Genomic DNA, 13,589 nt, shown 5'->3' on the forward strand with positions numbered 1-13,589 from the left:
CCCTAGAACCTTGAGAATATCACTTTAAATACCAAAGGATATTTTTCACTGTGATTAAATTAAATATTTTGAGATGATGGGATTATCCTAGATTAGTCACATGGCCTTAAGTGCAATCACAAATGTCCTTATATGAGAGAGACAGTGGGGGAGATTTGACACAGCAGGCATAAGGTAATGTGAATGTGAAAGTACAGAAACATGAAGACACTATATTGTTGACATTGAAGTTGGAAGGAAAGGGCCATACATATAGAAATGAAATTCTAGGAGCTGAAAAATACAGGGAAACAGATTATCTCTTGTGTCTCTGAAGGGAGTGTGATCCTGACAACACCTTTGTTTCACCCAGTAAAACTGATTTCAGTCTTCTGGCCTTGGAACTATAAGAGAATAAGCATTTTTAAAGTCACAAAGTGTGTGATAATGTTTTTTACAGCAGCCAAAGGAAGCCCATATATATGTGTTGGCATGGTTGATGGTATATCAAAGTTCTCTGAAATTCTGTTAATTTTTCTTCAATTTTTTCTTTCTGTTTCTGAGACTAGATATGACCCCATCAAGTTAGCTGATTCTTTATCTTCCGTTTTTTCTTTCTTCTGTCTGCTGTTGAATCCCTCTGGTACATCTTTTATTTCTGTATTACACTTATCAACTCTAGAATTTGTAGTTCATTTGTTGTAATGTTTATCTCTATCAATATTCTCTACTTGATGAGACATAATTCTCACACTTTCATTTAATCATTTAGAAGTGGTTTCCCCTGGTTGTTTGTACATATTTAAAATAGCTGATGTAAAGTATTTTGCTGCTAAGTACAATGTCTGCTCTTGTATTTTCCTCTAGTTTGGTGTTGGGGTCTCTCTCTGGAGAGAGGTTATAAATTATAGCCCTGCTTTGATGGGGTTCCAGAGGATTTGGTTGTAGATGTCTACAGTGTGCATTTCATTTCTTAATCCTGGAAGACAGCCTAATGCCTAAATGTCCAACCCACATAGAAGGTATCTTTTTCGCAGGAAACTTGTTTATAATGGCAGACACCCTTATTGCTTTTGTTTGACCTGTGTACAGTTCATTTCTACCAGGATAGCCATTCTCTAAAAGAGCCTCACTGAGAGGAAAGTAGAGTTTGCTTTTGTCAATCAGGTGAAAAACATAGGAGGCAGCACAACACAACACATGAAATAACAGAAGCATTTTTAAACTCTCAGATCTATAGGAGAAGAGGTGTACCCATGAGGGAACACAGAAAGCCTGAAGGCAACAAAGTGCTCAACTAGTAGGTGAGGGGTGACAGACTAGGGGGACTTGTGGGACTATGCCTTTATTAAGGCTCATGGGTGTTATCCCTTAGGCTCTCCCACAGGGACTGTGGAATGGCTAAAGAAAACATGTCTGAAGCGGGAAAATTATTCACGTGACTCTGGTGTTGATCAATAGGTTTTCTTATGGTCAGCAGCTATGGGATGTGTTAGGTTTTGAGTAAGCAAGATGAGGAACAATCAGGCTATATCAAAAACACAGAGAGAGGAAGTTTTAACTAGGCCAAACAGGTCAGAGTATGACTAGGTTTTGAGCAACTTATGCCAGGCCTAAAAATGGATGCTGAAATAGCAATTATGCTAAACAAATTTCTGATAGCTCTTCTTCAGGGATAGTTTCTATTGACTGCTTTTTCCTCAGGTATGGGCCATAGTTTCCAGTTTCCTTGCATATCTCAATTGTTTTGTTGTTGAAACTGAACATTTAAATAATATAATGTGAAAATTCTGAAAATCAGATTTTTCCCCATTCCTAAAGTTTTTTGGTGTTTTTCTGTTTACTTTTGTTGCTGCAGTTTTATTAATGACTTTCTTGAACTATTTCTGTAAAGTATGTATTATTTGATGTGTATGGTCACTAGTCTCTGCTCAGTTAGCTTAGTGGCCAGCTAATGATTGGACATATATTAGATTAGACACATATGAGAAATTAGTGTATGCACAAATGAAAAATTAGTGTATCCCTAGGTATGCACATAGCCCTGCCCATACTTGCATCCTTCTAAAATTCCCAAGAATATGTTGAAACTTTTAAAATCCTCCTATGGATATCTCATTCCCTAGCTTTTCCTTTTACATTTTCTAGTCAACTTCATGTTTGTCCTAACCGTAGTTGACACCTCAAGCAGCTGCAATGTTGAACAATTGCCACGGATTGATTTCAACAAAAGCCTGTTCACACTGAACGAGGTTGAATCAGGTGAAACAAAGACAAGTTCTATAGGTTGAGATATTTAGAGAACTGCCAGACAGGTCCCTGATGCCATTCTGTGGGGATGGAGCTGGCAGACACCCTTAATGGCCTTCTTCCACTTTTGATGGCTGCCAGACTGCTGTTTTTACACCACTATAATTGTAGGGCACTTGGCTTTTGAGAATATTGCAGAGTTGAGTAAAAGAATATGGAAATATGGTAAGTTAAAATGTCACAAATTTCACTGTTCTTGCCTATATCCAGAAAATTTTCAAAAATTAAGACTTCTCAAATTCTTACAAGTTTTTAATTAATTTCCAGAGTAATGAACAAGTTAATTTAGAATTTTCACCTGTATTCTTATTGCTTTCATGGGGGAAAGGGTTTTCAGAAGTTCTTACACTGCCATTTTAGTAATTAACCACTGGAAGAAAATGTGCAAACTACACCTCTGACAAGTGATTCATAACTAGACTATATAGCAAACTGAAAACTCAATGACAATTTCTTAAAAAATCCAATAGAATATAGAGAAAATTCATCAATAATCATTTTGTAAAATAGAATACATGTATTGAAAATAAACACATGAAAAATATAGCTACTTTAAAAACAGTTTGGCAATATATTACAAAACTGAATATGTGACTATTATATAACTCAGAAATGCTTATTAATTTATCTTAGAGAAATGAAAGCCAATGATCACAGAAAACCTTATACATTAATATTCATAACAACTTTATTTGTAATAGCCCAGAACTAGAAAGAACATAAATGTTGTTCAACAGGTGAATAGTTAAACTATGGCACATCTCTACCATGGAATACTACACAGAAATTAAACATATTGTATTACTGATATACACAACAGTTTGGATGCATCTCAAGGGAATTGTGCTGAGTGACAAAAGCCAATCTCTATGCGTTATATACTGTATGATAAGATTTATATAACATTCCTGAAATAATAAAATTATAAGGATGAAGAACGGATTAGTGTTTACCAGCTTTTATGGATGAAAAAGGATGACAGGGAGATGTTTATAAAAGAATAGCACAAGGGATCTTAGTGGTGATGGAACAGTTCCATATCTTGATTATTGTGGTGGTTACCGAAATATACACATGTGGTAAAATTACATAGACCTACACATACACACACGCACACACATACACACACAAATTAGTGTATGTAACATTAGTGAAGTCTGAGTAAGGTCTGTGGATTATACAGATGTCAATTTCTTGGTTTAAATATGATACTGTAGTTATGTAAGTTGCTACCACTAGAGGAACTAGATAAAGGGCATATCGCACTTCCCTGTACTCTTGCATCTTCCTTTGAATCTATAAATATTTCAAAATAAAAGTTTTTAGAAAATCAATTGGAATAGACACATACTTATTCCTATAGTAGTGTTATTATATTCAATTATTAATATATTCTCATAGCCTTCTTCATATGAAGATAAGGTATAGGGAAGAGTCATATCTAGCATTTGGGAAACTGAAAGAAACTCCAGTGGACCCACTTGAGAGTATATCCTGGCAGAAAAAATTTGTTTCAGATGTACTATTTTCTGGTACCATAGATAAAGAATAAGGATAATGCAATGGGAACAGTTGAAATATTGGCTTGTTTACTTGCATTTGTGTGTTTGTTTTTAAATTTTTACCCTGTGTATTAGTTCATTCTCATGCTGCTATAAAGAAATACTCAAGACTGGGTAATTTATAAAGAAAAGAGTTTTAACTGACTCACAGTTCTGCATGGCTTTGGAAGCCTCAGGAGACTTACAATCATGGTGGAAGGCCCCTCTTCACAAGGTGGCAGGAGAGAGAATGAGTGCCAGCAGGGGAAATGCCAGATGCTTATAAAACCATTGAATCTTGTTATAGATCACTATCATGAGAACAGCATGAGGGAAATCACCCCCATAATTCAATCCTCCACGTTGTCCTGCCCTTGACACATGGGGATTATTACAATTCAAGGTGAGATATGGGTGGGGATACAGAGCCAAACCATATCATTCTGCCCCTGGCCCCTCCCAAATCTCATGTGCTCACATTTCAAAACACAATCATGCCCTTCCAATAGTCCCCCAAAGTATTAACTCATTCCAACATTAACCCAGAAGTTCAAATCCAAAGTCTCATCTGAGACAAAGCAAGTCCCTTCCACCTATGAGCCTGTAAAATCGAAAGCAAGTTAGTTATTTCCAAGATACAATGGGGGTATAGGCATTGAGTAAAAACACCCATTCCAAATGGGAGAAGTTGGCCAAAACAAAGCTATAGGCCCATGCAAGTCCAAAATCCAATAGGGCAGCTGTTAAAGCTTAAAGTTCCAAAATGATCTCCTTAGACTCCATGTCTCACATCTATCCAGGTCACAATAAAGCAAGAGGTGGGCTCCCACAGCCTTGGGCAGCTCTTCCCCTGTGGCTTTGCAGGATACAGCCACCCTCACAGCTCTTTTCATGGGCAGGTGTTAAGTGCCTGTGGCTTTTCCAGGTGCATGGTGCAAGCTATTGGTATATCTACCAGTCTGGGGTCTGGAGCACTATGGCTCTCTTCTCAGAGCTCCACTACACAATGCCCCGATGAAGACTCTGTGTGGGAGCTCCAACCCCACATTTCCCTTCTGCACTGACCTAGCAGAGGTTCTCCCTGAGAGCTCCACCTCTGCAGCAGACTTCTGCCTGGACATCCAGGCATTTCCATACATCCTCTGAAATCTAGGCAGAGGTTCCCAAACCTCAATTCTTGACTCTGCGCACCTGCAAGCCCAACACCATGTGTAAACTGTCAAAGCTTGGGGCTTGCACATTCTGAAACAATGGCCTGAGCTGTATGTTGGCCCCTTTTAGCCACAGCTGAAGCTGAAGCAGCTGGGACACAGGGCACCATGTCTCAAGGCTGCAAAGAGTAAGGGGGAGCCTGCGGCCTGACCCACTAAACCATTTTTTTCCTTCAAGGCCTCCTGGCCTGTAATGGGAAAGGCTGCAGTGAAGGTCTCTGACATGCCCTAGAGACATTTTCCCCATTGTCTTGCTGATTAATATTTGGAAAGGAATATTCTATATCTTGAAAGGAGTTTCTGTTACATGAGTACGCATTTGTCAGTACACATGAATTGGTATACCTAACAGGTTTGTACATGATACAGTATATAATTTTAGCTCCATTTATCCCCCAAAGAAGTATAGAAATATTAAACTCTACCTCCTGATATGCATGATAAAGAGTTTAAAGATGAAGTGTATTGATGTCTGTAACTTATTTTGAAATGGAAAAAAAAATTATTTTATAGATAAGAGCATTAATTGATGCATATATTTGTGTAAAAAGAAACATAAAAAAGTTTGTATATGACTATAATTCCTTACATTTTCAGTGTGTTTGATTGAACATTTTCATAATGAAATGTTGGGTGAAATAATTGGAAATGAATATAATCAACTAACTTGTAACCTTAACTTGGAGATTGTATCAAATTGGTTAGAGGTGTGGACGAAGCCAAATTAAATTGTAACTATAGGTTTTTTAAAATTTGTGTTGAGTTAAATTGTAAGGTAAACCGAAAGAAGCTGTTTGAAAGAACCAAGGATCATCATGGTAAAGAGAATGAACATAAGATGTGTGTGTGTCTGTGCATGCACACGTGTGTGAGAGAAAAAGAGAAGGGGGGGATAGCTGGGCACAGTGACTCACAATTGGAATCCTCGTGACTTGGGAGGAGGAGGTGGGAGGACCACATGAAGCCAGGAGTTCAAGATCCACCTGGGCAACATAATGAGACCCCATCTCTAAAAATAATTTAAAAATATTAGCTGGGCATGGTGACACATGCCTTGTAGTCCCAGCTACTTGCGAGGCTGAAGTGGGAGGATCACTTGAACCAAGAAATTTGAGGCTGCAGTGAGCAGCGATTGTGCCACTGTAATCCATCTTGGGTGACAGAGTGAGACCTCAACCCCAGAGAGAGAGAGAGAAAAAAAAAAGAGAGAATATTTTAAATTATTTTGCAAAATTCAACAATTCCAAAATAAACTTTATTCAAGGAAAAAAATAATTAAAGCTTGCATTTTAGATGTTGGGGTGATGTCAGCAAGATGGCAGAATAGGAATTTTCTCCTGTCATTTCCCCACTATCTACAATTTTGACAACCATTCAAGTATGAGAGTACCTTTGTGGGAGTCTGATAGTCCAGCTCACAGATGGAGCAAAACAATTATGAGAATAGGCACATTGAAAAGAACCATAAAATAGTTTCACTACTTATGTCATCCCTCTCTCAAGCTAACATAACTCAATGCCAAGAGATATACCTTTGACCCATATTTCTCCAATGGGTGAAAGGGAGAGTGTAGTAAATGAATGCCTGGCTTTCCCAGCCATATGGGACACTGATCAAGAGGCCTACTTCTTTCTCTCCCCACTCAGAATACTGAGGGAATCATCGTGGCTGAGTGACTGAGAGGCTGTGAGCAGAGAATAGAGGTAGGAACTCATAGCAACCAGAGACTGAATTCAACAAAGGGACACATATGCTACTAACAATTTCATAGACTCCATCAGGAGACCCACTAGTGGCTTGGGATGCCTGAACTGTAGACCCCCGAAACTGACACATGGGTGCTCCTGAAACTTTGCATGTCTCCCTCCCTCCTCTACCTTGGCTTGCTCCCTGCACATGGCCCAAACCCTGACAGTGAGTGTGAACTTGTGAGCATGCAGAGGCAGGCAGCTTGACTCTGTGGGAATGGGAGAAGGCACACGAACTTGAACACTTTAGGGCACCATATTAGAGAAAACAAATGGGAAACTCAGAATTTGGTTTGGTTTGGTTTTGTGAAATTAAGAAAATACAGATAATCTTAAAATTTCTCAAAAAGAGGTTGAGTGACACATCTACAGAAAGGATGTGCAAGAGTCTTAGTATCCCCAGTCAGGCTAACTGGTATAACTGTTTCTCTTCTGAAGCCAGGCAGTATAGACTGAAGGAGGTGACTACTTCTTCAGATGTGAACATGGCAACACGAGATTTCAAGGAACACCTGCCAAAAACAACACAAATATAATACCACCAAAGAAACTCAATAATTTTCCAGTTGCCAACAAAAAAATGGAGATCTACAAATTTCCTGACAAAATATTAAAAATAATTGTTTTAAATAAGCTTTGGTTGCTACATGAGAATACAGACAGAGAAGTCAGTAGAATCAGGAAAACAATGCATGACCAAAATGATAAGTTCAACAAAGAGATAGAAACTGTGAAAAACAAACAAACAAACAAATTCTGAAGCTGAAGAATACAATGAATAAAATAAAAAATGTAACAGAAAAACATCCACAGGATACTCAATCAAATGAAATAAATAGTGAAGTCAAAGCATTAGGAGAAATACCTAATATAGATGACAGGTTGATGGGTGCAGCAAACCACCATGACACGTGTATACCTATGTAACAAACCTGCACATTTTGCACATGTACTCCAGAACTTCAAGTATAATATTAAAAAAAAGAAAGAAACTATCAGAGTGAACATGCAACCTACAGAGTGGGAGAAAAATTTTGCAATCTATCCATCTGACAAAGGTCTAATATCCAGAATCTACCAGGAATTTAAGCAAATATACAAGAAAAAAAAACAAACAAACAAAACATCAAGAAGCGAGCAAAGGACATGAACAGACACTTCTCAAAAAAAGACATTCATGAGGTCAACAAACATATGAAAAAAAGTTCAACATCACTGATCATTAAAGAAATGCAAATCAAAACCACGAGGAGATACCATCTCATGCCAGTCACAATGGTGATTATTAAAAAGTCAAAAAATGACAGATGCTGGCAAGGTTGCAGAGAAATAGGAACACTTTTACACTGTTGGTGGGAAAGCAAATTAGTTCAAACACTGTGGAAGACAGTGTGGTGATTTCTCTGAGATCTAGAACCCAGAAATAGCATTTGACCCAGCAATCCCATTACTAGGTATATACCCAAAGGAATATAAATCATTCTATTACAAAGATACATGCACACGTATGTTCATTGTAGCACTGTTCAAACGAGCAAAGACATGGAGCCTACCCAAATGTCCATCAATGATAGAGTGGATAAAGAAAATGTGGCATATATATACCATGGGATACTATGCAGCCATAAAAAGGAATGAGATCATGTCATTTGCAGGGACACAGATGGCACTAGAAGCCATTATTCTTAGCAAGCTAATGCAGGAACAGAAAACCAAACACTGCATATTCTCACTTATAAGTGAGAGCTGAACAATGAGAATGCATGGACACAGGGAGGGGAACAACACACACTGGGGCCTGTCAAGAGAGGTGGGGTGTGGGAAGAGATAATATTAGGAAAAATAGGCCGGGCGCGGTGGCTCAAGCCTGTAATCCCAGCACTTTGGGAGGCCAAGACGGGCGGATCACGAGGTCAGGAGATCAAGACCATCCTGGCTAACATGGTGAAACCCCGTCTCTACTAAAAAATACAAAAAACTAGCCGGGCGAGGTGGCGGGCAACTGTAGTCCCAGCTACTCGGGAGGCTGAGGCAGGAGAATGGCATAAACCCAAGAGGCGGAGCTTGCAGTGAGCTGAGATCCGGCCACTGCACTCCAGCCTGGGCCACAAAGCGAGACTCCGTCTCAAAAAAAAAAAAAAAAAAAAAAAAAAATTAGGAAAAATAGCTAATACAGACTTGGCTGAATACCTCAGTGATAGGTTGAAGGTGCAGCAAACCACCATGGCACATGTAACAAACCCACATATCCTGCACATGTACCCTGGAATTAAAATAAAAATAAAAATTAAAAAAAAAAACAAATCAAACCATAGTACTACAGGAAAATCATCAATCACAAAGAAAGACAGCAAGAGAGGAAGAAAGAAACAAAAAAACTCACAAAACAGCTAAAAAACATTTAACAAAATAGCAATAGTATGTCTTTACCTATAAATAATTAATTTTAATGTAAATAGATTAAATTATCTAATCAAAAGACACTGAGTGGCTGAATGGATGAAAAAGGAAGACCTAAGTTCTTGCTATCTATAAGACAGTCACTTTAGCTGCAAGGACACATATAAACTGAAAGTGAAGAGATTAAAAAGATATTGCATGTAAACAGAAACCAGAAAGCAGCAGAGACAGCTATACTATACCAGATAAAATCACAAACTATAACAAGAGACAAAGAATGTCATTATATAATAATAAATGAGTCAATTCATCAACAAGATGCTATTTTGAATATATAGACACCCAACATTGGATCACCTAAATATATAAAGCAAATATTAATAGATCTGAACAGGAAATATAGACTGTAATGGTATAGTAGTAGAGGAATTTAGTACCCTGCTTTCAACAATGGACAGATCACCCAGACAGAAAATCAATAGGGAATTGACTTGAACTACACTTTAGATCAAATGGACTTAACAGATACAAAACATTCCCTCCAAAAGCAACAGAATGTACATTCTTCCCAAGTAATTGCACAGGTACATTTTGAAGATACATCAAATGTTAGGCCACAAAACAAGTGTTAACAAAATTAAGAAGAATGAAATCATACCAAATATCTTTTCTGATCACAATGGTAAGAAACTGTCAATCAATAAAGGGAGGAAAACTATAAAATTTACAAATATATGGAAATTAAACAATACACTCCTAAATATCCAAAGAATCAAAGGGCAAATCAAAAGAAAAATTTAAAAAACTTGAGACAAACAAAAGTGGAAAAACAATATACCACAATATATGAGATGCAGCAAAAGGCGTTTCTAAGAAGGAAGTTTATAGTGATAAATGCCTACCTTAAGAAAAACAAAATCAAATGAACAACCTACACCTCAAGGAAGTATAAAAGAACAATAAACTAATCCCAAAGTCAGACGAAGGAATGAAGTAAATATCAGATCAGAAAAAAGTGAAATAGAAACTAGAAAAATAAAAAAGAGCAATAAAACTGAGTTGTTTTTTGAAAAGACTGAAAAACAGACAAGGCTTTAGCTAGAGTAACTAAGAATGAAAGAGAAAAGACACAAATAAAATCAGAAATGAAAGAGAAGACTTTACAACCAATACCATAGAAATATAAATGATCATTAGAGACTATTATGAACAATTATACACATGTTGGGCAATCTAGAGGAAATAGATAAATTTCTAGAAACATACCACAACCTAGCAAGACTGAATCATGAATAGAGAATCTGTACAGACCAATAATGAAAAAGAATATTGAATCAGCAATTTTTTAAAAAAGAACTTCCTAACAAAGCCCAGCCCAAAACCAGATGGCTTTAGTGGTGAATTCTACCCAACATTTAAAGAAAATCTAATACCAATCCTTCTCAAATCTTCCAAAAAATGAAGAGTAAGGAACACTTATAAACTCATTTTATGAAACCAGCATTATTCTCCAATCAAAGCCAGGCAAGGACACTACAAGGACAAAAAAGAATACAGTCCCAAATCCCTGTTGAATATAGATGCAAAAATCCACAACAAAATACTAGCTAAAAGAACTTAACATCACATGAAAAAGATCATTCACCATAATCAAGTGGGATTTATCCCTGGGATACAAGGATGGCTCAACATACTCAAATCAATAAATATGAACAATAAGACAATGAAGGATAATAATCATATGATCATTTCAACAGATACAGAAAAAGCATTTGAAAAAAATCAACAACCTTTCATGATGAAAACTTTTAAAAAATTAGGTAGAGAAGGAATATCCCTAAACATAACAAAGGCCATATATATGACAAACTCACATCTAACATCATATTCAGTAGTGAAATGCTGTAAGCTTTTCTTCTGAAATCAGCATCAAGAAGAGAATGCTCACTCTTGCCACTTCTATTCCACATGGTACTTGAAGTTCTGCTTAGAGCAATAAGTCGAGAAAAAGAAATAAAATGCGTGCAAATCAGGATGGAAGAAGTAAAATGGTCTCTGTTTCAAATCACACGGTCTTCAATACAGAAATCCAATGACGCCAACAGAAATTAAAAATGTTGGAAGTGATAAATAAATTCAGTAAAGTTGTAAAGATTTTTGGGGACTTATGTGGTTCCATATGAATTTTAGAATTTCTTTATTTCTGTAAAAAATTCTATTAAGATTTTGATAGAGATTGCATTGACTCTGTAGATCACTTTGTTTAGTATTAACATTTCTGTAATATAAATTATTCCAATCTATGAACAAAGGGCTCTGTTCCATTTGTCTTCTTCAATTACTTTCATCAATATTTTATAGTTTTTAATATACAGATATTTCACTTCCTTCGCTAAATTTATTTCTAAGTTGTTTTTTTTTTTTTTTTGCAATTGCAAATGGGATTGTGTTCTTAATTTATTTTTTGGATAGTTCATTGTTTGTGTGAAGAAACAACTGATTTTTTATGTTGATTTTTTATCAACATTGGTGAATTCTACCCAAGTGAAATTGGTGAAATCCCACTTGATCATGGTGAATGATCCTTCAAGTATGATGTTAGGTTCTTTTAGCTAGTGTTTTGTTATGGATTTTTGCATCTGTATTCAACAGGGATTTGGGTCTGTAATTTTTTTTTTTTCTTGTAGTGTCCTTGTCTGGAATGGTATGAGAATAATGCTGGCTTCATAAAATGAGTTTGGAAGTGCTCCTTTCTCTTCATTTTTTTGGAAGATTTTGAGAAGGATTGATATTAGTTTTTCTTCAAATGTTGGGTGGAATTCACCAATGTTGATACAAAATCAACATAATAAAGCAGTTGCTTCTGTACAATAACAATGAACTATCCAAAAAATAAATTAGTGGCTGGGTGCAGTGGCTCACGCCTGTAATCTCAGCATTTTGGGAGGCTGAGGAAGGCAGATCACCTGAGGTCAGGAGTTTGAGACCAGCCTGGCCAACATGGTGAAACCCCATCTCTACTAAAAATACAAAAATTAGCCGGGCGTGGTGGCAGGTGCCTGTAATCCCAGCTACTCGGGAGGCAGAGGCAAGAGAATCTCTTCAACTTGGGAGGCAGAGGTTGCAGTGAGCCAAGATCACATCACTGCACTCCAGCCTGGGTGACAGAGCAAGACTCCATCTCAAAAACAAACAAACAAACAAAATAAGATAAATTAGAAAAACAATCCCATTTGCAATTGCATCAAAAAGGAAAACTTATTTAGGAATAAATTTAACCAAGGAGGTGAAAAATCTGTACATTAAAAACTATAAAATACTGATGAAAGTAATTGAAGAAGAGAAATAAATGCAACAGTATCCTGTGTTCATAGTTTGGAAGAATTAATTTTGCGAAAATATCGATACTAACCAAAGTGATCTACAGATTCAGTGCAAGCCCTATCAAAACCTTAATATAAATTTTTACAGAAATAGAAAAAAAAATTCTTAAATCCATATGAAACCACATAAGTTGCCAAAGATCTAAAACAATCTTGAGAAAGAAGTTTAGAACTAGAGGTATCACACTTCCTTATTTCAAATTATGTTATAAAGCTATAGTAATCAAAACAGTATGGTATTTGCATAGAAACAGACACATAGACCAATGGAACAGAATAGAAAGCCAAGAAACAAACCCACACATATATGATCAACTAATCTTCAGCAAAGGCACTAAAAATACATCAGGGGGAAACCTAGTCCATTCAATAAATGGTATTTTAAACATTGAATGTCCAAATACAAAATAATGAAACTGGACCCTTATCCTATACCATACACAAAAATCAACTCAAAATCTATTAAAAGCTTAAACATAAGACCTAAAACTGTAAAATTACTAGAATAAGAAATAAGGTCTCTGACATTGGTCTTCGCAGTAACTTCTTTTGGCTGTAACACCAAAAGCACATGCAACAAAGTAAAAATAAACAAGTCAGACTACATTAAATTAAAAAGTTTCAAAGCCAATGGTGGCCCATACTTCTAATCCTAATGCTTTGGGAGGTCCCAAGGCGGGCAAGATGGCTCAAGCCCAGGAATTTGAGACCAGCCTGGGCAACATGGTGAAACTCTATCTCTACTAAAAATACAAAAACTGAGGTGGGAGGATCACCTGATCCTGCGGAGGTCAAGGCTGTGGTGAGCCATGATCATGCCATTGCACTCCAGCCTGGGTGAGAGAGTGAGACCCTGTTTCAAAAACTAAATAAAATTTTAAAAAGTATCTGCCCAGCAAAGGAAGCAATCGACAAAATGAAAAGGCAACCTGTGGAATAGGAGAAAATAGTTGCAAACCATATTTCTCACAAGGGGTTAATATCCAAAGTATATAAGGAACTCATACAACTCAATA

Source organism: Macaca mulatta, chromosome X, assembly GCF_049350105.2.
Source record: "Macaca mulatta isolate MMU2019108-1 chromosome X, T2T-MMU8v2.0, whole genome shotgun sequence".
Taxonomy (NCBI): domain Eukaryota; kingdom Metazoa; phylum Chordata; class Mammalia; order Primates; family Cercopithecidae; genus Macaca; species Macaca mulatta.